The 26,940-nt window shown below is 44.5% G+C and overlaps 1 protein-coding gene across 2 annotated transcripts in view; it reads right to left on the bottom strand.

Annotated features, from left to right (window-relative positions):
* Positions 1-26,940, bottom strand: part of LOC126457812 (protein dimmed-like) — a 304,037-nt gene that overhangs the window by 113,116 nt on the left and 163,981 nt on the right. The window lies entirely within an intron of this gene.

The raw sequence follows: 26,940 nt of genomic DNA, 5'->3' as shown, positions 1-26,940 counted from the left end.
AATTCACATATTCGTGCCAACAAAAATGCTTCTCATACATCATAACTTGTAACTGAGACATACAAGGAACACGAATAAACATTTACTGCTCTATAGAAAGTTTTACTCTTCCCAGACACTTAGCTTCGAACGTTAAAGCTCTCTTAGGAATAAACGGCGTTCCTCGTTGTGAACGTCATCTCCTGATCTCAGCATCGAAATAACGTTAGACAGGCGAAGAGAAGTGAAATATAGTTCCTATAATTATATTTTTCCCTGAGACATTTAAGTCTAATTATTAGAACAAAGAAAAACAGTTAATTATACGTCTCAGAATCAGTCTTTGTTAACTAACGTAATAAGAAATGATCTGTGGTTCATCATTTTCTCTTTATATTATATCTTTCCGTGTGTTTGTGTTTATTTGGTAGTGAGAGACAGTTATTTATAATTTTACGTGACAAGTGCTGCGAGACAGCAGCAGTTTACATTATTCAGTGGGATCTTTGACTGATATGCCTCGCCTGGAGATGAGACGCAAACTTGACGAAGCGCTGTCGCTGCACGACGCCTTGACTCGACTGATAACCCGGAAAAACTTCATCATTGATAAAATATTGCCTGTAAATCGACTGGGAGTGCGCAGTGGACATTCCTTGACTGTTGCGCTTCTCTTTGGAGGGCACCAGTTTATACTAAAGAAGTGCAACGGTTGCATTGTAATTACTATATTTCTCTCTAGCATGACGTAAAGTATAAAGGACGCTCTCAGAGTTGGTCTCGTGGAGAAATTAACCTTATTGTTGTGACACCATCAGAGTCTGTCGAATTTGATTTGCTATTGTACGACGTTAATTGCATCAGATTCAGAGTATTCTTATTGCAAACGAGTGTAATAATTACGTAAATGCACCATTTTACGTCAAAAGTTAATATTTTCTGTTCATTTAAAATGACTCACATAAAATTGTGCACAACGATTTTTTGCTATAGAGCTTCGGACAATGATTTTTGGATGCTCCCTGGCGAATCTGCAGATGCGGTCAATACATCGAGAAGGCTATTAATTCGTGAATAATTATCCGTTAATTTCCTATGCTACCAGACGGACATCCGCGTTTCATTTGTGAACTGCATTACACTCTGACGGTCTTCGAAAGTTCTACTGACGAAGTAAAGAATCAATTTACTTTTTCCGAACTGCCGAGCAATCTTTTATAGTTCTGCAGCTGGTCAACGATATCTTCGAGACCATCGCTGTGGCAGTAATTAATTTCTGGTTTCTTTCCATAGTTTCTACAAAGAGGAACATTAAATAGATTAATTCGTTGAAGTTAACTTAAAATGAGATTGTTGTTGTTGTGGTCTTCAGTCCATAGACTGGTTTGATGCAGCTCTCCATGCTACTCTATCCTGTGCAAGCTTCTTCATCTCCCATTACCTACTGCAACCTACATCCTTCTGTATCTGTTTAATGTATCCATGTCTTGGTCTCCCTCTACGATTTTTACCGTCCACGCTGCCCTCCAATGCTAAATTTGTGATCCCATGATGCCTCAGAACACATCCTACCAACCGGTCCCTTCTTCTTGTCAAGTTGTGCCACAAACTCCTCTTCCCCCCAATTCTATTGAATACCTCCTCATTAGTTATGTGATCTATCCATCTAATCTTCAGCATTTTTCTGTAGCACCACATTTCAAAAGCTTCTATTCTCTTCTTGTCCAAACTATTTATCTTCCATGTTTCACTTAATATAATAATAATAATATAATAATAATAATAATAGTCAACAATTTAAAAGCAAAGATTAAATCGAAAACAATAATTCTCTTCTAACGCCGACACGTAGTAATAATAAATGTTTTAATTCTCGGCGTTTCTCTACGTACCTATTCTGATCTCATGATAACGTCACATTTCGAAAATTGTCAACTGGATGAATGCGATGTAACGCGGCCTCCAGTCGCAGCAACGGCTGTATTCTACGTGGGTTGATAGGATTGGATGAGGAGAGGAGGGGCGTGATTAGGATCGCTTAAATATCGGGAAGTGTAACGTGAACCAGCAGCAAAACTGAGGGAGCTGTTAAGCACTGGTAACTAAACTACTTCAGTGCAGTTTTTTTTCTGAGTAATTGTGAAAACGCTCGAGTGCCTGCTTTTCTGTGGGGGGAGCTCGGAAATTTACCATAACATTATCTTTACGACCACTGGTAATCGTGCGACTTGCTCACGTCGAGATGGCGAGATATTTCGGAAGCACACCGCTTCGCCATCGGAACTAGCTACCAATGCGGTTACGGCGTTGTATCTAAAGCACTTCAGCACGACTGCAAAGGACTCCATCCAAATATCGTCCCATCTCTACGTGATAGTCACACTTAATTTTTCGAGAGCCACACATGAGACTGCTTCGTTGTGAAGCTTCAGCCACATGTCTAGCAATCAGCTAAGCTTCCCCTACAGCACATCTCGTGCAGCAGTTCTACATTAGTACGTATTTTCGTGACACACTGGAGTTCTTGTTTGGAACGTATTAATCGATTCATAGTGCTAGTTGGGTTATTTTATACACGGACAAAATTCTGATCATTAACTGAACTCGCTCCGTCGTCAGATATTGCAGCCAGAAGCATGACAGTTTGTCATTGAAGACCAACGTCATGCTCTTACTCGGACGCACACACTGGTCTGAAAACCATGTGTCTCAAGACGACGCGGGGTCAACCATTAACATGCAGTCAGTACGTGAGCAATATTATAAGGGGCAATCACATAAAAACCGAATCTGCACCATCACGGAATGGTTCCATTCAAAAATAGTCACCACAGGCGTTACGATATTTATCGCACAGGAGGACGAGACGATCACTGCCTGTTTAATAGAACGCGGCAGGCCACTGACGGATCCACAACCGTGGCCACTCTTGCACTTAAGACATCCGCGCATGACTTTGTTTAGGCCGCCAAAGGCGTGAAACTCACACGGTGAAAAATGTACGGGAGATGTTGCAGTGTTTCCCAACCAAGTCGCTGACGCGTAGCCTTCGTCCGATTGGCAGTGTGGGGGCGGGCGTTATCGGTCAACAGGATGATTCCATCCGACAGCATCCTGAGCGTTTCTGACTTTATGGCGTGTCGCAGTTTCTGCAAAGTGTCTTCATAGCGCTGCACATTGATCATAGTTCCACGCTCGAGGAACTCGATGAGCAAAGGGCCCCCCTGAAGTCGAAGAGGAAGGTCATCAATGAGCTTACCGGCTGTTAACAGCTTTGAATTCTTTGGCGGGGGAGGTAAGGTATGTTTCCATTGATGGTTTTCCATTTTGCCCTCGGGCTGTCGAAATGCTATCGGACGGAATTATCTTGTTTTACGATAACGCCCACTCCCACACTGCCAATCGGACGAAGGTTACGCTTCAGCGATTTGGTTGGGAGACTGTGCGACATCCTCTGTACAGCCTGTATCTTTCACTGTGTAATTTTCAAGTCTTTGGCGACCTGAAGAGAGACGTGCGCGGACGTCGGCGTCAGTGGGCGAGGAAGTGCAAGGATGTCTGCGGTGTGTTGAAAGGTGCGGAGCAAGTAAAATACAGTGTTTACTGTGTGTGCTTTTTTAAAAAAAAAGAATAGTGCTTAACATCTAAGAGTTTATATAAAAATAAAATATATCTGTAAGGTAGGTTGACATAGCAACACATCATGTGTGTATAGGGTTTTTTACTTTGTGTCTATGTATGTGTGTTATTACATTCACATAAAGTTACAATAAAATTAAGATAAAAATCTCAGCACGGTGGTGGATAAGTCAGGTCAACCGCGTTCTATGAAACACGAATTGATCGTCTCGTCTACTAGTGTGATAAATATTTCAACATCTGTGGTGATTACCTTTGAATGGAAAGATTCCATGATCCCGTTGTGGCAGGTGTTTGGTTTTCATTTGATTGCCGCTCATAGAAGATGCCTGCAGCACAAACGGGGGTCATTATATCTAAAGGCAACTCTGCTTTTCCAGGTCACTGTGGGCTAAGACTGTACAGGGTAAAAACTGGGCCACCAATAATCTGTAAAGCAACCGTCTGAGGATTCGCAGCGTTCGGAAACTGCAAAGCAGGCAAAGGAACAGCTCGCGGAGAACACCGGCTGCCACCGACCATCTGTAAGCGGACTTTATCCACAGAGAAACACAAAGTAGCGATGCTTAAAAATTTCCAATCTGGAGAACAAAATGGTTCAAATGTCTTTAAGAACTATGTAACTTAACATCTGAGGTCATCAGTCATCTAGAGTTAGAACTACTTAAACATAACTAACCTAAGGGCATCACACACATCCATGCCCGAGGCAGGTGTCGAAACTGCGACGGACTGAAGCGCCTAGAACCGCTCGGCCACCGCGGCCGGCAATCTGGAGAATAGAAACTTGCGCTAGCATCATGTTTTCGGTGCGATAGTGAGAATGCTCACTGACGGAAGAGCCGCTACAACCACCTTACTGTACGTGTGTCATGATATTCATCAAGTCAATACTAACACAGCTAAGTGATTATAAAAATCCGGCCGGCCAGAGTGGCCGAGCGGTTCTAGACGCTTCAGTCTGGAACCGTGCGACCGCTACGGTTGCAGGTTCGAACCCTGCCTCGGGTATGGATGTGTGTGATGTCCTTAGGTTAGTTAAGTTCAAGTAGTTCTAAGTTCTAGGGGACTGATGACCTCACATGTTAAGTCCCATAGTGCTCAGAGCCATTTGAACCATTTTTTTTATAAAAATCCAAGAAAAGATGTATGAGAGGTCAAGCTTAAAAAAATTAACATAACAAAAGACCACGCTGGGCATAATCATATAAGGGACAGTGAAATGAAAACGAGACAGGTGGAAAGAAGTAAGTAAATTGTCTATTATTTCAAAAGTAATCACCATACCTGTTAATACATTTATCCTACTGTGGGGCAAGACAGTTAATGCCTTCATGGAAAAATGTTTGCAGTTGCTTCCGGAGCCATGATTGTATTCAGGCGCCCACCTCTTTGTATAAACCGACAGCCACGAATGTCTAGTGAGGGTTCCCAAACTATGGAAATCGCCCGGGAAGGGATCGGGACTGTACGGAGGAGGGCTTCCTAGCGAAACTTCTGCAGCGTAGTCGAAGCAACCATGGCAACGTGTGAGCCCACACTTGCACATCCTCCATACAATCCCGATCTCTCCTCAAGTGATTATCATATTTTTGGAGCCCAGAAGAAAGACATCCGTGGCCGTCTATTTGCTTCGGACGAAAAGGTGCACGGCTGGGTACAATCATTCTGCCGTAGGCAACCGCAAACATTTTACGCTCATGACACTGACCGTCTTGTCTCACAGTGGGATAAATGTATTAACAGTTAATCGCGACAACTTTTGAAATAATAAACAGTTCACTTACTTATTTTCCGTCTGTTTGGTTTTCATTTGACTGCCCCTTATGTATTCTTAATAGTGCAGTCCCGTACGTCACATACTGTAAGATTAATTATATCAGTTATGTTCATACTAGGACTGCTAGAACTGACGTACAGACAAATTTGTTGCCCTTATACGTGGCAGCTAAGTATGTTTTGTACTTACTGTAATGAACAAAACTGCCTTCTCAAACGGAGAAGAAACTAGAAAGCTGTCAGGATATGTAAAAAAATAAGGTCAACTGCAACTACTCCTTCATACGATAGAAAAATAAAAGAAAAATCAACTTATTAAATCTGTAGTCAATGCTTACAAAAAACCAAACATTTCAGACTGCATCTTCATGATGCATTTTAAGTTCGAAGGTAGGACTCGCCTGGAATATTTACGCTACAGCACAAAACAGACAGTTTCTCTTATTCATCGTTTCGCTATAATAGCCTTGCACAAATGGCAAATGTTGTTAGACAAAGCAGTTCATTCGTGTAGCAAAACTGCTGAAAATGTTTCTGAATGATAGTGCTTCAGAAACATGACAGTCTGCTGTACATTGTACATTGTAGATTGATTAATGTAGAAGTACCATTTGTTTGGAAAATCTATTTCATCGAATAAATCTCTGGGCGGCGGAGACTCTTGTACACTGAAAGTGGTCTCTGAAGAGATACATTTAAGGTTTTCATATGAGTAACGAGACTACTACTGAGCAGAATCCGTTAGAATGTCGGACGTCGTTGTGGTAGGCTGTTTTGTGCACACATTTTGATTTACAAGTAGAGAACAGATTTGCTGGGTTTAAATAAACGAAATGACTTCTAATTTTTCAACAGTGCAGGCAAGTCGTGGTTTATTCCGTATGGAGCAGTGAGTTGTGCGACACGGGTGCAAAGTGTTTGATTTTCCTCGTTTTACCCATTTGGTCTCTGATGGCCGGTGCGTCGCGGACTATTCGCTGTTTGGCCTCAGGTCCACCAATCAGCCTGCGTCTGCTGGCATTAAAAATCGGTTAAGCTATCTCGCCCGTCCCGGACATTGATTTTGCTCCAGGTGTTCTTCCTCACATTCGTGTCAAGAGCGATTTCTTTCCCATCACGAGAATCTGATATAGTATTATACTTTTTTTTAAGTTCTAAATATCGCTAAACTTGCAGCTTCTTTCAGAGTGAAAGACAGTAATATGGAGCAACTATCTGGATCATATTTTGCTTCATTCACTTTCCTCGGCTGTAGCGCAGCACTCTCATGAATTTGCTCTAAAAAGCAATCACAGAGTATCGTAGTGCCAATGAATCAGGATAGGCAGACTCGTTATGTCAGTTTCAAAATTAAGGAAACACTTTCAATCAAAGTAAGTAATGACATCGTCGATTTCGTCCCGCGTGACGCGAGTAGGTTTTAATAAGCAAAGCATAGTTGTTACATTTGGCTAGATACCGCAAACGGCTGTAACTGTCAGCAAACGGCTGCGGCGAAGTCAATGACACGAGGATCATCTAGATGTTTCGGGCGAAGCTAAGGCAGTTTTTTTTAAAAAAAGTCCAACGAACATATACAAAATCAAAATGAACCAACTCGAAAGTCCTGTTGCCACTACAGTCTAATGTTAACTTCTTTGGGTAAGGACCAATCAAGTAATTGGCAATGCCTTTGACGTAAGAACGCGCTGAATGCCTTAATCAGGATTGCCAACCATTGATTTGAAGCACGCGGCTTTAGTATCCGAGTCCTGTATCTTAAACACTGCGTCAACTCACCCGTTGAAGAAATGTATAAGTGGGCGGGTTATTTTAACCGGTCCTTGCTCATTATGAAATGTATTGTAGTGAGAATACGTCTGTCAAACACAGCTATTGGAGTATAAATGCGCCTGATGAGAGAACATGGGACCAATAACGCGGCGTGCATACACGGCACACTAAACAGCAACCTTTTGATCATGCAGTGGTGGTTCGTGGAAGTTACGCGGATTTTCCGCTGCCCAGAACCTGTGATTCTGTGAGTTGACATGACCACTCAGATGAAACCGAGCTTCATGAGACATAAAGAATATCCATCTCCAAGCCATTCATTGTTATCTCAGTGAACAGACATTCACAAAACTGGATGCGCTGAGAAGCATCTGCTGGTTTTAATGCATGATGAACAATAGACACTCTTTAGGCCTGCATGTGGAGGTCCAGATGGAATTATCTAGCATGATCGAAGTGATACACGGGTCTCTCGCGACAGGTGTCGGGTTGATTTGGTAGGACTCTGACGCATTTTCTGCTAAACTGCAACCACATTTTCTGGTGCGCGGGCACGTTTCGGGATGTTTTTTGACTTGTCCAAAACAGATCCTGTCTGACGCCATTCTCGGAATAGGCGTTTCATGGCACTCTTTGCTGGCACGTTGACACCATTAAACTTATCAGGAAACAACTGAGCACACCGTTTCCACGACTTTGTTGACACCTAATCTTCCACAACGAATACCTGCTGTTCCACTGAGAATACTGTCGTTGCTCTTGTACTGCCTCACTCATACTGACACAGCCCACCCTACGCTCTCAACCGGTGTGGATCACGTGGTGCGCGCGTCGCGGCGAGTGGTTATATGCATACATTCACGTCCAATCATATACACTCGTCGCGGCCTGACCCACCACTTATAAGCCGTTACAGCAAAGTCTAGCAGTACCAAACCTTGTGATATACATGTAGCTATGTTGACCGAACGTGGTTTGACAATCATAATAGAGCACGTTCTTTGGATGTATGCGGTAGAACTATACCACTCGCTTCAAATTTCAACAAGAATGTGTCTAAAGCGTTAATTGTATTATGTCGAACGTAAGGAGCTAATACATCTCTAATTTGTTTCATTCACTAACTAAAATCGATAAAGGAAAATCAATCTACATGGCACATACAGAGACGTCTAGAAGCGCCACGTAACGTCGAAGTTACTAATCTCCAGTAGGCTGAAAGCAGTGTGACGATAGTTTCATAGTGCTACTGACTAACGTATAAATATCGATCTCAAAATCAGTGAAAACGAGGACGGAGGTAAATGCATTATTTGCTTTCAATTAGTTGCAGTACTTTAGACACATTATGGACCCTGTTGATCATGCACCCCATTGGAGTCCACTGTCATGTGGCGTGATTCCATAGATGAAGTTTTCGACTGTGTCTAAGAATGATGTCAGAGGGATTGAAAAAGAGCGAGCACAATGGACAGTGTTGTCACGATTCACAGAGATCTGGGTAAGGGTAGTAAGGTCTATTCGGGAACGCGGCGAACGAACTGAGCGACGAGAACAGGATAAGACAGACGGAGAGCACGGGGGATTTCTTTAAGCCGTTTTTCTCTTCCGTAAGCCATCACGACGGTAGGCGAGAACTGATGCTTCCACTTAGAGCGTTAGAGCGGGAGGAGACCAGTTAGTCATCTCTGTAGCAGTGTTCCTATCACCTGTGTTCTTTCTATTATGAAATCCTTCAGCTATATTTTTGGACGAGCTCATTATGATGTCAAACTGAAACTCGTACTTTAGATAAAATCTCATTAATTTGGAAAATTATAAGGTATATTTACATCTCCAGAATTTTTTATCGTGATTGATTTTTCATTAAAAATATTGTGGTTTAATCTCGTTTTTTGATAAGAATAATAATCGTACAGAAGAATGTGGCATGTAGTATGTTTCTATTACGTTATAACTGTTGAATTCTTTTAACTGTTTTTAGACGTACTTTTTATCAGTTATGTTAGGAAGAACTCTGCTTACAGCTGGTAAAATTGTTGTTTATTAAAACACGACCGGTTTCGCGGCTTTAAACCACATCATCAGGTGAACAACGTAAAAATATCATAGGCATTACCATCGCTCCTAGTCAAAATTTACTGTTATCAATGTTTAGCTTTATGATAAAAAATCGCTGTGTGGGACGCTATACAGGTTGTTTGTTTTAACTTGAGACAATTAAGTATCTCGAAAACTCCCATTCTAATTGCATATTCGGTTTCTACGCCAAAAAATACAGTTTACGCACACCATTGTTTTTCATTCGTGGTATGTGGGACTAATCGACAAATATCAAGCGTGCCCGTTTTTACGATTAAGAACCGACGCATTTGAATCTGCATTTCATTTACGACGTATGTGTAAAGCTTTGTTCTGAAGGTTGATCTTGATATTCGAAACGTAGTTTATTGTTTCACATTTGATTATTCAGTGCAATGGGCTTAGCCGTATCAGTGTCAGGTTAGAAACTAGGGTCGTTGTGGTCCAGGAACAACGACGTGGATGGAATAGTTTCGTGCTCCCATCTGTATGCTTCATATCGGCTGATCCCCTTGCCTCTCACCATTGGGGTGGTTGATTTCGATGACTATCCATGGCACCTGCATGTGTCACCACTTCATGGACATTTTACGTTATTACAATGGTTGCGATTTGTATTCCGCAAGTAGACGCGTGGGGACCAAAGCGAGAATTACGGCAGCTGGATGGAAACACACACATAAATCAATCACCCTGATGGTGGAGTTGGAGGGATGCATTCCGATGCATTCAGATGGTCTGGGGACTCCCCACAAACGACCTCGTAGTGAACAGAAAACTGCGTTACCATACGAGTAGCTTATTTGCCAGAAGTGTCAATGTCCAGCCATACTATTTGTATTCTACGATCATATTTGCAGTACTCAGGTAACGTTTGAACATAGATATCAACCGTTAGGACACAAAAATTTACCTTTGCATCGTAAATGAAATGTAGAGTCAAATGCGTCGGTTCTTAACTGGAAAAACGAATACACTTGATATTTGTCGATTATAGCGCCATCTGCCACAAATGAAAAACGATGGTTTGGGTGAACCGAACGTTTTTTTGGCATAGAATCCGAAAATGCAATAAAAATGGAGGGTTCCATTTAAAAATACAAAGTCGACCCACCCACGAACGAGGGGTAGCTAGGAGGTGACCAGTTGTAGCACTGGCAGATGTCCCGATTACCAATATTAATTTTTCGCCTAGAACATTTTTTTTCTTACGATACGTCGTTTTCGAAGTGTTTACTTGTCTTAAGTTCAAACAAAACCCTGCAGAGAAGAACCGGAGAGAGATCTGCCCAAGCTCACTCAGAGTAGGACGCTATTCTTAAACCAACACACTCGGATATCGGCCAAACTGCCTCAACGCAGCATCGGTTTACTCTATCATCGTGTCGAACGGTTTCACGATCCTATTCTCAAAATTTTCAAAACTGCGAGGGTCAAGTCTCCGCAATGACAACAACGGCAAAAGAAGCAAAATTGTGAGTTGCATAAATGGGTACCGACTATTTTTATTCGCACGCGCTGTGGGAATGAAACGGAATGGGGATGGCGGGAGATGGTGGGTATGGTTCTCGTGGACTGTGTACTCTGCGTCACACACCGTACGAGGGCTTGCGTAATACAACAGTAGATGTAACCAGAATCTCAAATCAAACAAGTTTCAGCCGTCTAGTTTCCAGACTTATTGGCTACCAGTTTCGCCGATTTGCTACGCTATCTTCAGGCCCCTGACCGACGTGTGGGAAGATTACACGTCGGTTCCGGTCAAAACAGCGGCGATACTGGTATTAGTAGATTTCTGCTTGCTATAGCGATCTCTTCAACCATCATTTGCTGACTGTCAGCAGCAAGCAGAAATCTACTAATACCAGTACTGCTGGCCCCTGTTTTGACCGAGGTGAAATCTTCCCACACGTCGGTCAGGGGCCTGAAGATGGCGTAGTAAATCGCCGAAACTGGTAGCCAAGTAAAATAAGTCTGGAAACTAGGCGGTTGAAACTTGTTTGATTTGACATAGAAAAGATGCACATACAGAGTAGATGTAATCGTTTACTGCCGTTCCAGTGGGGCCTGCCGGACTCCCGACGGCAGCAGTTTCACCGCGCTGCTCTCCCGAGACGTACCTCGTGACGGAGGGGAAGACTCTGCCCTTTTCGGCGTCTGCGGAGCATCGCGGAGGCGTCGGGATTTATGGAGAGCACGACCGCTGTGCTCTCTCCCGGCGCGCTGCGTTGCACAAGACACACGGCGTCGTGACGGGCCGCGATCCGCCGCCCGCCGCCGCTGCGGCTGCGGCACGATTAGAAACGGGCAGGCGGGCCCGTCCCCCTCCCCCCTCCCCCGCGCCTCACACGACACACGGGGCGTCTGACCTGCGCCACTACTCCCAGGCTTCCGCTGAAGACGAACCAAACGCTACTTTGGCCTTTACAACGGTACAAGAGACAACGGCGGCTGTTCCAGTTCCAGAAATTTCCTGAGGACCTATAAACTCAGGGGAAACCAATAAAGGAAGTTGCTTTCCGGAAATAATAGGGAACCAGAACAGTATCAGAAAGAAACAATGCATTTAACTGCGAAGTGGTTGTGTCTAAAAACGATTGTCAATCAGACGGATAGTTTTGAAGACCACAGTGCTTTTTTATGCACAACACTATGGGAGCTGTTAAGCGTTTGTTTCACAAGCTGCGACATCGTCGCGAAAAAACACTGACCCGTGTATGTAATAAGTTTCCTTTAATTTACGTCTATGGTCACAAACTTTTAGTTAACGGATTACCGGTTTCGGTCTTTAATGACCATCAACATATCTGTTCCATAAAAATAACGTTTATGACCTTAGACGTAAATTAAAGGAAACTTATAATACGTTTGTATTTATTCGACCACAGTACCAGATTATTCACAAGGGGAGGGTCACACATGTGCGTCACCGATTTTGATCAAGTTTTGCAAGGACGTTCTAATCTGAAAATAATGGGACACGTGTTTCGGATTTTTGCTAGACACTTCCTAGTTTTTAAAAAATCGAGGTCAAAGTTGATATCCGTAAATCCCATTTTCAATGCCATACATCGACAAAACATCCAAAAACAAACATTTTTATTAATGTGTTATGGGATCCAAAGTTAACGACGTTCGAGTTATTAACGTTTTTGTGTTTTCATGCTATAGCTTGGGTTCCCGTCGTTCAAAGTGTCTGCCAGAGCGATGTCGGCACTCGAGCGGTCAAGGCATTAAACTGTCAAACCGCCGGTCTGTGTTCGATTCTTGGTCGTGGCATTTTGTTTCATTCGATACTTTTTTCGGTGTATCTGATAATATTCCGATAGTCGAAATGTTTTCCTTGGCCTTATTTAAAGCGAGACATAGGGAGTATGATTAATAATCAAATAAGTGTCTATTATAATCTATTGACAGCTGTTTTCATCGTGATACATAGTACAAAAATACACCTAAAGTGTATTACTGCCTAATTCTAACTGATCCTCTATCCGTGAGCGTTCTCGCAATCAGGGGCGTGAAAGTTATCTTATAAACAGGTAAAACACAAGTATTTCTCGCACCATGTGCAAGAAATGAACGAAATCTCGCTGCATTGACATGTTTATATTATGAAATCTTCACGGATTATCAGCCGAATCGCAACGTTTCAATGGATTGCGTATCCATCATCTTCAGGCGAAGTGTCGGGATGCTGTCTGTCACCTGAAGATGATGGATACGCAGTCCATTCAAACGTTGCGACTAGAAGTCGACGCCACTCGGCTGATAACCCGTTACCAATTTTCTCCTCATGAATCAGTAAAAGGTCATACGATTACTTACATGTTCATGAATGGCAGCGTTAACACTGTCCTTGCTAATCGCCGATTCTTCCGACATCATTCCCAAAGGCAGTCGCTTTTTTGAGTCAGTTTCTGTTGTACGTGCTATCTATCATTAAGTCTGTTCCATTACGCCCTGAAACATTTCGGTCAGAGTTTTCTCACATTTTCAACAAAATTTCATGTTCACACCGAGCTGCTCTACGTTATGGCTGCAGTCTACACGGTGTTCGACTGGCAACAGCAGGAAAATCTGTTCCGGCTTAGTATGCTCTAAGCTGCGTGGCACCTCTCGATATGTAACTTTATGCGCATGTACCTGTTCCGCATTCTCCTTGTCTTTCTGAAGGACAGCATTTTCGTCTTTGACTGTTACAATTACCTTATATTCAGACTCCACGATTGTAATGTCAGCGCATGTCAAAATTCAAAAATTAGCTGGCAATGTATTATATCTAATGGCTGCGTGTATGTACAACAGTTTGCTGTTATTTACACAAATGATGCAAAAAAGAGTCACATTCAGAGCCATTGGATACGGACTATATGTCGATGACATGACTTGTAAGTTTCGGAATCTTGAATTTGCTAGGGAACGAAATTGTTCCGCTTCAAAATGGCTCAAATGTTGAAACTGCAACCATGGAGTTGTGAAGTCCTTTAAGAAGTGCTACACAGATGCTTAATGCTTAAGGAGGGGAGTACAACTGCCTACATTAAGTCGTGGTGAAGAGTGACAAGTTGCTATCGGTTTACATATTTATTCTGATCATCAACTCACTCGACCGGAAACGAGTTTTCACCTGGCGGTTGCTAACTTGCCAGCGGTCGTTAAGTAGCGTGGTATCTGATCTGGAGTGTACCTGGTTTATCGCAAGCACCTATTACGACATCACCTTCTTCGATTGACTTAGTGGAGTACCGTGATAATCAATAAAAACGAAGATAACTTTCTACCATTTTGAGAGCTAAATGAGTCTCATATGAAGACTTGAATGATAACTGAGCAAACAGTTTTATTATGAAGCAATGGCCATAAATCAGTGTTATATCAACAAGTGGAAAAAAAACGAATTAACGTCCTGCAACACCAGTTTAATAGCTCAAAAAATAAAACGTCATCCGACAGAGAATCGGAGAAGTTAAGAAACAGAACAGAGCTAGTACTCATTTTCAGCTTCGTGCGAGAACACTAGGCATTTTTTACCTTACACTAGTAGACAAAGATTATCAGTACGCAGACTGTCTGATTATGAATGTATGTTATTAGTAAGTACGGCTCCAGGAACGTAAAGAATGATTACGACATTCGTGCATACTAGAAATATGCCTGAACTATTATCAAGAATGCTAATGATTGCGTATGTGACTAACAAACACTTACGACCGTAAACAATGTCTAGTCATAAACTGCATTTTGTTAATACTTAGTATAGTTTAGAACACGTTAGTACAGCAGATGCTTGCTACCATAACAGTGTTAAGCTTACGGTCCGTTAGAGGCAGAGGTGGTGGTAGCGTAGCACCCGCACAGGAATTTCTGTGGGTGCGTGACGTGGACGCCATATTCGCAGATATTACGTTACGACTACTTGGTACATTCTGTGAGTATGTACCTGTCTTTCTTCTGATTTGAAAGCTACCTCTGTAACCTTTCCTCATGCTTCCCTCCTTCTGAAGAAGTATGAGCTCGAAAGCGAAATAAATCGGCTCTGTCCTCGTTGTTATGTAAGACTTAGTGCCAAAGGTGATAATGGTTCCCATCTATTCATAAAGTGGTCACACTGTTTATATGGTCTGTACGCTGCACAAAAATTACTTATCAGTTTCTATTTGGTATCTCGAACCTGCTTTAAAATTCAAGTAGTCTATCTCATTTCAGTGTATCACTTCATAGGAACGTTCCGATCCCATCCGAGTGTTATGTGTACAAAATAACTAGGACACTGTTTTGAAATAAGCTGTGCGAGTAGATTCGGAATCACAAGCGAACGACTCGTTTTTTGTTATTTGTGCACTTACCTCGGTCACGCCACCAGGCGTCCGCTGTCAGACGGGCGAGGTAGAGAGCGTATATGCAGAGGGAGAGAGAGTGGCCATTGGTGAAATTGCAAGTGACTGACTGTTCAGCGGCATTTTTTTGCCACGGGTCTCTCTGCATTGGTACGCTCGCAGTGTTTTATGTAGTTGCATTTTGGGTTTGAACACTTTTGGAAAACTTTTCCAGTCTATAGCATATCATCTCCATCCACTACGAAAATTCCTGGGCACCAATATCTACAAAAAATTTCGCTCTTCTGTCGCAATGTCGCGCGTAGCTCAGTAAGCAGCATTAACAGGTAATAAACCGTGTTGTCGCCAGTTCGATTCTTAGCGTCAACACATTTTTTAATTTTTTATTTCTATCTGAGCTGCATTTATCGAACTGAAGTGTCAATTAACAAATTCTAGATCATAATCTTTTTATATTTGGTTACCAGTCGCTTGAAAATAAAAGTAATTGTATTAACAGAAGTATCGTTTTCGAAAATCGGCTACTGCAAATTCGTTTTGCCATGCTTTCATTCCTTAGCGTTTCTAAACATCACTGCAGAAGTATGTCTTCTCGATTTCTCCGCGTAAAACATAGTTTCTGGATCCACAATGATCTCATCTAAAATATTTTAAGGTGTATGGAAAAAAAAACTATATAGAGGCTACTAATTTCAACAATGAATACCCAAACAGGAAACTCTGAAATCACTTCAGAGCGCCTAAAATAATACAAATGAGACAATTTGTTTCCTGCTCGATTCTTATTATTTATTTATTTATTTTTTACGGAGCGTTGTAATAAAAGGCTAATACACTGTGACACGTCACATTTTTAATTTACTCCATATGAAACATATAGTAGTCATATACTAGACAACCTGGTAGAATTTCTGGTATAATTTGAGTGTCAAATCCTTGGGTTGTGATGGTGAACAGGCGACAGTACTGCCCGCCTGAATTATGGCAAACTCGCTTCCCACGCCCGGGTTCCCGGGGTCGGTTCCCGGCGGGGTCAGGGATTTTCTCTGCCTCGTGATCGCTGGTTGTTGTGTGCTGTCCTTAGGTTAGTTATGTTTAAGTAGTTCTAAGTTCTAGGGGACTGATGACCATAGATGTTAAGTCCCATAGTGCTCAGAGCCATTTGAACCAATTATGGCAAACAAACGGCGACCGCCTGTGCAGGTTCTCTACGGTATAAAAAGCTTTGGCCTCTCTCTCTGTATATAAGTTCACCAGGGCGAGGGTCACGTTAAGACGAAAGTAGCGAGTAACGAAGCGCTATCGGTAATCATCAGTCATCTTAGTGTTAGCGTGGTAAATGGGTCAGTATTGTTAGTTCAAGCTACAGCATTAGCGAAAACTATCGTGCTTTTAAGCTGATGCGACTTATCCTGGCTCGGGAATAGTATGGCGGATGACAGAATATGACGGAGTATTAATTATAACTTCGAATAATGAATTTTCGTAATTAATGTTTTTGTGTGTTTGCGAGTACATGTGTTTAGTCGTGGTTGAAATCCCCTCACCACAGTACCGTAGCACACCGCTAGAGGAACCAAAACCAAATAGCCCAGACCGTTAAAAGAGTGGAGAGGAGAGGTGGCATTTGGCTCCTCTGGCGGAGTGGGGACTTCAGTGTGAACCAGTCGTACTTGCAGTTTCAGCACAGCAGCCAGCATAAAACGTACGCAAAGATTGTTAATCGTGACAAGCGTAATTTTGATGTAAAGTTTAATAGCTGCAGTACTTGTTTTACTTGATATAAGGCACACACATCGTTCTGGTATTATACAGTAGGTTCAGTTCCCTGGCTGAGTGGTCACTCTCTGGCGCCTCAGGTCTCACCGTCGAGTTTTCCTCGCCTTTAGCCCAGAAACGGCTTCCACTCAGCTCTTTGAGAACAATGAAGGAGCTACCTTGCCTGGAGAGGAAGTGGCGATGCTGCATCCCTTCGCCCTGCCGGGCTATAACGCCAAGGATATCAGTAAAGGCTGCAGATAAGCACAGGTATTCCGCTGTTACGGGGTTTGAGTTTCAGAATCAAGTTTTATTTAATATCTTATTTCTTTATTAACTAATATTTCAATGATCATCCGATCAATACTCCAAAGATATTACACAGAATAAGATTAAGATAATTTAGACAATATTTCCTGATTGTAAATTCAATGTATCTACCAACAGAGATGTGTTAAACTTTACGCATCAGGATGCTATATTCTATTAAAAATATAATGGCGAGTCAAGTTTGTTGACATTATCAACCGTGAGATATGAGATCTTTTGTAATTTTTTATGTTATGGATTGAAAATCCGTGATATCTAGATCGTACACGAAATCTTCTTTATTTGGATGGATTACTGGTTTGAGCCAACAATCTAACCACCTTCAGATCATAAAAGATTCTTGATTAGTTTTGGTGCCATTACGACTTGACACATAGTTAAAATCCTTCTTAAAATGACAACATCCATACGTGACATAGTTAACAACACCTTTTGATCGTTCGTGACCAGAGTAATAGAACGATGGTCTTAAAACAACGATGTTGTGTCTGTGAACTTGGTAACTGACACAATCATTATTTATATGTGGTGTCTCTTCTTTCGGACATTTGCGAAAGAACAGACACCACATATAAATAATTAAGTCGAGGGTGATCTGTTCAGTGCGCATGCACACCAGGCTAGAACTCTTAAGGGAATCGCTGAAATGCTGCGAGTGGGATAAGTTGAAAATTTGGGTGTGACGGGAGGCGTGTTAGGGCAGACCGTGCAGTCGCGATGACCACTGTGGCCGGTTGGCTTGGTGGTCAGAACACCCTGGTTCGAACCCCGGAGGCGCGCGGGGTAGCCTCGCGGTCTGAGGCATCTTGTCACAGTCCGCGCGGATCCTCCCGTCGGAGGTTCGAGTGTGTGTGTCGTTCTTAGCGTAATTTAGCTTAAGTTAGATTAAGTAGTCTGTAAGCTTAGGGGCCGATGACCTCAGCAGTTTGGTCCCATAAGACCTCACGACAAATTCCCAAATTTCGAACCCCGGTCCGGCACAAATGTTCAACTTTCCCCCATCGATTTAATCAACGCCCACTGGGACTATGTCTTAATTCATGGTGGCTGCTGGATCAAAGTGTTGTCAGTTCTTTAGGACATCTGCTAAAAAACAGACACGACATAGAAATAATGTTTTATGATCTGAAGATGGCTAGACTATTAGCCGAAACTATCCAAATGAAGTAGATTTCAGGAGCGATCTTGACTTCATGTGTTTTCAATCCCTAACATAAATAATAAAAAAAGGTGACTTTCAGAACTGGAACTCCAGTACAGGTTTTAGACCTTTGTGAGTTCAATAGTCGGGTGCGGGGAGTCGTATTTCGTCATTTCAAACACAATGCAACTCGCCGCGGAAGAAGATACGAATGCTGGCGACGCAGCAGAAAGGCCGCGGCTGAGCTGTGCCGATCCGGCAGGCGGCGCGCGCAGCGATCGGATCCAGCCACAGGGAACAACTCACTCCCACAACGTCTGTACGTCTGATTCACCTCACATTCGCTATTCTCCCACTACTGCCACAAACACTATTTTTTGGCACAGAGAGATACTTTTTGTTCAGGGACGGCAGAAAATTATATCCGTCTCTACATATATGCTGGTGTGCAGGACGAAAGTCACTTTCGCATCATGAGTAACTCCCAAGAACCAAGAAACGTAGCTCGATGAAGGATGGATCACACACGGAAGTTACTACTACAGTACAGCACCCTGACACGGAGAGAGGTGTGAACACGTAATGCATCCAGGAACACTGTCGAACATGATAGTTCTGATAGCCCAGGTGCTATGCTGTGGGAAACTAGAATGCTGCGTGGGCGTAGTGACCTCCAAATTTTTGAACACGGTATACTCATTGGTCAACGTTACTGTGACACTGTAGTCCTTCCCCATGTGCACCTTTTCAGGTGTGCATTTGGTCTAGACTTCGTTTTTATGGTTCCGTACCTTAATCGGTATAAACGGAGCTCTTATAGCATTACTTTGTTGTCCATGTTTCTGTCTGTCTGTCTGTCTGTCCGACTGTTAAAATCCCTTTTTTTCAGGAACGGGTTGAACTGAGGTCTACAATGCCTTGCCGGCCGGAGTGGCCGAGCGGTTCCAGGCGCTACAGTCTGGAACCGCGCGACCGCTACGGTCGCAGGTTCGAATCCTGCCTCGGGCATAGATGTGTGTGATGTCCTTACGTTAGTTAGGTTTAAGTAGTTTTAAGTTCTAGGGGACTGATGACCTCAGAAATTAAGTCCCATAGTGCTCAGAGCCATTTGAACCATTTTTTTTACAGTGCCTTGGCGTTGTCAAAAATTTTGAACTTCTAAGCCATTGCAATCAAAAGATACGGCCATTTGTGTCACATATAGGATACTTCCAGTAGAACCAGAATCGTGAAACTTGACCAGAGGCAAGATTTCGCAGTTTCTGATTCCGCGTTCAACAGCAGGTTCTCTTTCCCCATTTTAATAACTGTGATATGTTAAGGACATATGGTCATATCTTTCATAAACTAGTATTCGGTTAACTACATGACATTCTCATCATTTAACAACGATTTATGTGGGTATCAAGAACACACTACCAATCAAAGAGTCGAGAGAAATGTGAGTGCACAGTTTTCATCCGACCGCCACCCGTACTTTGTTCATCACACTAAAAAAATTGAGGAAGACGGTGGTAGGTCGAGACCCGAACCACAGTGAGGTCCAAGCGTCGCGCGTTAATCACCGCTGCTGGCGGTTTGGGGACAAATGTGACAGTGAAGGCAGGTCCCGCATAGTGCCTGACACGTCGTGCGGGTTCTGACCCCAAAACGACACTCGTTCTCCTCTCTTTATTTATTGCTCTCCTCACGAAATGCCCGGAAGCACCACATTCTCCCTCCTCCTCTGTCGACGTGCTGTATCGCGCATTTATGGGGTTACCATAACAAGACTTATACGTTATTACTGCTACATATATGACACTAAGATTTTGTAACAGGAGGAGAGATGGCGGAGTACAGCTCCTCATCACCAAATCACCAAATGGTGCCAGTATTTTGGTTGTACTGTAAATCACTCTGCACAATATAACTAGTGAAAATATGACACAGTTTCTCCTGTTATCTGTCCTTCTAAACATGGTGACCTGATTGCTTGCTTCTCGGCAGTAATATGCCAGCACTATGTCTCACGCACAGCATCCGTTTCATGCAACGTTAATCCACAATAAGACAAACAACAGCAGACTTAACGCGCTTTCCTTACATTAACTGTACGTCGTTACACGCTATCTGATCAAACGTATCCGGCCACCTATTTTTGAACATTAGTATACCCTGTGTCCACCCTTAGTCTTCATGACGGCATCATCTCTGCTCGGAATACTTTTAATGCCGCGCGGGATTAGCCGAGCGGTCTCTTGCGCTTCAGTCATGGACTGTGCGGATGGTCCCGGCGGAGGTTCGAGTCCTCCTTCGGGCATGGGTGTGTGTGTTTGTCCTTAGGATAATTTTGGTTAAGTAGTGCGTAAGCTTAGGGACTGATGACCTTAGCAGTTAAGTTCCATAAGATTTCACACACATGTGAACGTTTTTTGAATACTTTTAATGTGGTGTCTGATTGTCTGTGGAGGAATGGTGGCGCTTTCTTCCTCAAGAACCGAAGTCAGAGATGGTAGTAATGTTGACGCTGGCGTCTGGACTGAAGTCGACTTTCTAACTGAACCCAGGCGTGTTCCATTGCGTTCAGGTTGGGACTCTGGGCAGGCCAGTCTGTTTGAGGAATGTTCTTATCCCTGAACCATTGCCTCACAGATGCTGCTTTATGACACGGTGCATTGTCAAGCTGACAGAAACGTCATCTCCAAGCTGTTCCTCTATTTTACACGATAAACAGTGCAGTAAAATATGTTTATATCTCTTTGCAGTTAGCATTTAAGCCATTTCTATGTTTAGTGTAATAAGGAGACTGCACCGTGACCATAATATTACCCCTCAGCACTCCACTGGGAAATAGAAATGAGGGTTTGGCGTCATTGGCCGGGAGGCCCCTTGCGGGGCAGGTTCGGCCGCCTTGGTGCAGGTCTTATTACAATCGACGCCACATTGGGCGACCTGCCAGCCGGATGGGGATGAAATGATGGTGAAGACAACACAACACCCAGTCCCTGAGGGGAGAAAATCTCCGACCCAGCCGGGAATCGAACCCGGGCCCGCAGGACGGCAGTCCGTCACGCAGACCACTTTTTTTTTTTTTTTTTTTTTAGTTTCTTTGGCGCTTCAGTGTATATACGCAGAGTGAAGCGACGAATTAAAATTTGTACCAAAACCAGGAATCTAACCTGCGTCTCCTGCTCACTTTTAAATAAGTGGACTTTGTTTTTTTTACATAATGGAGTAACAATAACAAACATAAACTGCTGCTTACATTTTTTTATATAAGACGATGACCTTTATAAAAGAAAATATTTCTGGGGAACGTAAATAAGTGGACCCTTTTTTTTTTGCAGAATGATGTAACACTAACAAACATAAATTGTTTCTAGCATTTTTTTTAATATATAAGACGATGACTTTTATAAAATAAATTTTTCTGGGAAACGTAAATAAGTGGACTTCTTTTTTTTACATAATAGTGAAAAAAAATCCTGCTTCTGTCAGTACAAAACAATAACGGTCTACGTTCCTCTTTTGGGCGCGTACCTCGCTAATCCCGTTATACCTCGTGTTGGTGTCGGGTACGTCTTCACGTGTGGTTGTGGATCCTCTCCACTGTCCTGGTCCTTTCTTGTTCTGCTACTTATAGGCAATAATTACATTCTCCTACCCGGGACACCCCAACTGGGTGGGGGATCAAGCAAGGCACTCCCTAAAAAATTTGCGTAATATGTTCGATATCTCGGATGTCTCATAAGCTGTTAGTGATGTTCTTGTAGTAAGGCCCAAAAGCCGAGTACATTCTTACTGCCATCTCGGAAAAGATAACGTACAGTCAAACCTCGAATCCAAGTCACTGCGTTGTCTTTGTTCGGGGATAATATGTCCTATCTGGGAGAAGTAGTATCCGTGGTGCTATTGTTTGCGCCCCCACCCGAAGGAGGAAGGCGATCATTTTTTTGACCAACACCATAGGCCCGCCGAAGGTCCGCATATCAGGCGATGCTCCTCTGTGTCTATAACATTGCACTGCGGACATAGTGGCTCGTCCGCCATATGAATTGTATGCAACCTGGAACGAGTCACGTATTTCCGATTTACCACCTGATACCACAGAGCGCGCGTTCCCGTATCAAGGTGTGGGTGGTGCACTGTACGCCATACCACTGACCACGTAACTGTTGGTTGGCGGCGCTCTACGGCATTATTCGGCCGTCGTCGAGTCAAGATGTGATATATATCACGTGCCGTCGCCGTCCTGGTAGTCGGTAGTTCCATATGTAAATAACTGTGTTCCGCAAAAAAGGTTCGCATATGGGCAAGCGATGGTGAGATGTGAAACACCGCTACCGGAGCCGAACGAGAAGGTGGAGCGAGTTCGTCTATCAAGGTGCCCGTCAGACTTGTCTGGTGGCGTGTCCACATCTTTATCATTGTGGTTACATAAATAGCCACAGCTCGGTCGCGTACGTGGACTAGTCCAAGACCTCCACGACTACGAGGAAGGGTGAGGGTTTCGTATCCTACCTTAAAAAGCAGACCTGTGCTCACAAAATATCCTAGTGCCGCCAGGATTCGGCGGGCCAACACTACCGGCATAGGAAGAACTTGTGCCAGGTGGGGGATGCGAGAAGCTAGATAAGTGTTGGCAAAGGTGACCCGTTGTATCATATCCAGCGCCCTTAACCTGTGACTTCGGACACTAGCACGAATTGTTTGCAGAAGGTGTCTGTAACTCAGTGCCGCCGTGCGTCGAATGTCTGTAATGAAGATAATTCCTAGGCATTTCATCTTGTTGATCGGCTGTAATGGTGCTACACTTCCTGTCTGGAGTCCTCTCCCGATGTTCATCGCTCCCGACTTTGCCATGTTCAGGCGACTTCCCGTAGCCATACAATACAAATTAATCCAATGTAAGGCCGCTCTAGCCTCGTCGCCTGATCGTGCTAAAAACACTAGGTCATCCGCGTACGTTCTGCATATAAACTTGTTGTGCCTTATGGTCATTCCTTGGAGTCGATTCCGGAGCCCGCAGAGCAGCGGCTCGACAGCGATGGCATAGAATATCGTTGACAGCGGGCACCCTTGTCTGACCGATGGTGATGGGCCCCACCAAGCGTCCATTGATGAGCACTTTGGATGCGGCTCCGTGGAGTAGTCTCACGACGACGGTGACAAAACTTTCCGGAAACTTCATTTGCATCATCACGTCCATGAGATAAGCATGGCTCAGCCTGTCAAATGCGCGATCGAAGTCTATCGATGCCAATGCACCCCGTAGACGACATGTTGATGCCAGTGCGATAACATCGCGGTAGTCGCTGAGTGCCGTTTGTATATTGCTATCTCCTCGTAGCTGGGTTTGGTCGAGTGATATCACTTGGCGTATTACGCATTTAAAGCGTGCTGCAAGTATCCTGGTGTAGATCTTGTAGTCGCAATTAAGAAGGGTCAGTGGCCGGTAGGCCTGTATCCCTGTGCCGCCAGATGGTTTGTGGATGGGGATGATCATTCCTTCCACGAAGGAGGGTAGAAGAGGCACGTTGGGAGACATCAATTCGCAGTACATGGCAGTCCATCGTGGAGTCATGAGATCTTTAAATGTACGATAAAACTAACGGAAACGCGTCGGGCCCCGGCGATTTGTGCGACGCTCCCTTATCAATCGCTTCCATTACGTCGTCAACTGTGACTTCAGCTGTTAACTCCAGGTTGGCCGTCTCGTCGAGACACGCGGAGAGCGTTCGTCGGACCTCATGAAAGGCTGCCTGATCGTGTTCCGCTTCTTCATAGAGATGATCGTAGTGTTCCACAAAAGCGTTGGCAATGTCTTTTTGCGTTGTCATACGGCGACCATCTGGCAGTACGATCGTCTGTATTAAGGTTCTGCGGCTACGTTGTTTTTCTTTGATAACGTGATACATCGACGGTGATTCTCCACGGATTCTTTCAAAGGCCCTTGCACGGATTGCGACACCTTCCAGACGGCGGCGCGTTATGGAAATTATTTGGGCATGTGCTCGTTTTATACCGGCCCGACGCTCCTGTGAAGGTGCTCGTACAGAAAGTTCGCGGAGCATCGTGAAATAAAATTCCGTCGTGTGTCGCCTCCACATCATCTGCTCTCTTCCGTATGCAATTAACGCTCAGCGCAATGCAGGCTTAACGCATTCCAGCCACCACTGCAACGTCGTCGGATATGTCGGGAGGCGTCGTTCACACATGTGCCAAGTGTCGTCTGCACTCAGGTTCCCTGAGGTGTGCTGTATTCAGTTTCCAAACACTGCGACTCCTCCACACTTGTTGACGACTCAGGGAGACCGTGCATATAAATGCTATGTGATCTTAAAAGGCGACAGGCCACAATTCCGCATCAAGGATCGCAGGTTCGAAACGACGTGTTACGTAAATGCGATCGAGACGACTTGCAGAGTGACTCGTGACGTAAGTGTATCCACGTCTGTCGCCATGTATCGTCTCCCATGTATCAATGAGATTCATGTCCTGTATGAGTTGCCGCAGCTCCGGGCATGAAGTATAACGTGGGTGTTGATCTCTTGGTGCGAGCACGCAGTTGAAGTCGCCTCCAAATAAGACGTGTTCATACCGACCTAAGAATAGTGTTGCAATCTCCTCTGCGTAAAATCGGGATCGGTCGCGCCGCCTGTCGGACTCCGACGTTGCGTAGATGTTAACGACCCGCACTGCCGGCACTGTGAGCGCCGGTCCTCGCGCTGACGGCAGGTACACCACGTCCTCGGCCACTGTGCCGCCACGTGGAAGTATCGCTGTTCCGCTGCCGCCGTCGGTAGTAGGTGTAATGTACGTATCGTACTCATAGAGGCCGGGGAAGCTCTCAACACATACTTCCTGCAGAAGAGCGATGTCGACGTCTGACGCATGCAACATGTCTCGTAATAATTGCAATTTGACAGGCGTTCTGATCGTATTAATATTAATAGAGGCTGTTCGATATGCCTACCGCTGTTCCTCAGTGCGTAAAGTGCACATGAACGCTTATGTTAATTTGCGTGCTGCTGCTCGGCGACATGTTGTCTGTGCGTCGGTCTGCATCTTCTGTGTGGTTAACATCCGGTGGACGCAGCACTCGTCATTGCGGGTGCGTCGTCGGTCTGTGGGTCAGTATCGGATTCGTCGGCCCAGTTCCTGTGCTGGAGGTCCAGTTCCCGTCGTGTTACTCCAGCCTGGCTGACCGAAGGTGGTGGCGTTGCTGCGGTGGGTGGAGGGACACCTTCCGTCGGCTTTCCGTCCGGTGTGTCTGTATTCAACCCCTGTCTAGCATGATTCGCGTCGTACTGGTGTATGGGAGGTGGAACCACCCGTTGCGCATCCGGATGCACTGTATCGACGTTACACCCAAGTCCGTCTGACGTGGACTGCAGTAAGCAGGTATCCGATGGCGCTAGCCGTCGTTTCTTGTGGCGCTTCGGCGATCGTTGTCTGCGCGTGTGCGCCTCCGTATCCGAGTGCGGAAGTGACTCCCGGTGCTCAGGGACGAAAGCAGCTGTCGGCACAACCGCAGGATCAACTTCCATACCTCCTACCGATCCTTTCCGCTCGGTTAAGGGCGTCGTCGGCACCGGAGCGGCAGAAGTGTGCGTCGGTTCGTCACTAGAGGCGGTCTCTGCTGCAGTCAGTTGCTGTAAGCTGTCAGGATTCTGTAGCTGGTCATTCTTCGGGATGGGATCTGTTCGAAATGTGTCCGCATACGTTAGTGTCAGCGGCGTCAACGTGGACGGAGGCACGGGTTCGCTGTTTGGAACTTGCACTATCCTCCGCTGCAAACATTCGGAACGGACGTGGCCCTGTTCCCCGCAGCCTGAGCATGTTTTGGGTTGTCCATCGTAGATGACTATAGCTCTACATCCGATGAACAAGTACGAGGGTACATGTTGTGTGAGTTCTATTCTGATTTGACGCACCCCATTGAGAACGGGGTAAGTCGTGAAGTTGGACCATTTTTCCTCGACGTGGCTAAGCACTCTTCCATATGGGCGTAATTCGTCAATGACCAAGTCAGACGGAACCTGGAAGGGAAGTTCGAAAATACGTATGTTTCGTAAGCCCAGTCCTGCGTGATCAATAGTTACTTCTCCAACATGTCCATCAGTGTGACGAAATTTGAGTCCATGTTTAGTATCTCGGATGATTCTGTCACATACTGCATCGTTAATCAGCTTGACGTAAACGACACTGCTCACTATGGAGAGGTGTATTCCGATAAGTTCGTTGTAGTCAAGTTTAACTTCGTCTCGTAGGAACCTTTCTATTTCGTAGGCTTTCGGTCTCGCATATTCATTCGAAAAACTGATCTTGAGAGTCGACTTTCGGTATGCATGTGCCATTCTATATCGAGTCGTCCAAACGCGCGAGTACGCCGAAGAGGTAAACAACTGCGCGAGCGCGAACGTCTCCGGCAGGGACGTAGACGTCCGTGCCGTAGCACCGCCGGAGGCAGACTGTAAAAATGATCCAAATGGCTCTGAGCACTTTGGGACTTAACTTTCGAGGTCATCAGTCCCCTAGAACTTAGAACTGCTTAAACCTAACTAACCTAAGGACAACACACACATCCATGCCCGAGGCAGGATTCGAACCTGTGACCGTGGCGATCACGCGGTTCCA

Source organism: Schistocerca serialis, chromosome 2 (assembly GCF_023864345.2).
Source record: "Schistocerca serialis cubense isolate TAMUIC-IGC-003099 chromosome 2, iqSchSeri2.2, whole genome shotgun sequence".
Taxonomy (NCBI): Eukaryota; Metazoa; Arthropoda; class Insecta; order Orthoptera; family Acrididae; genus Schistocerca; species Schistocerca serialis.
This window is presented reverse-complemented; position numbering and strand designations above follow the sequence as displayed.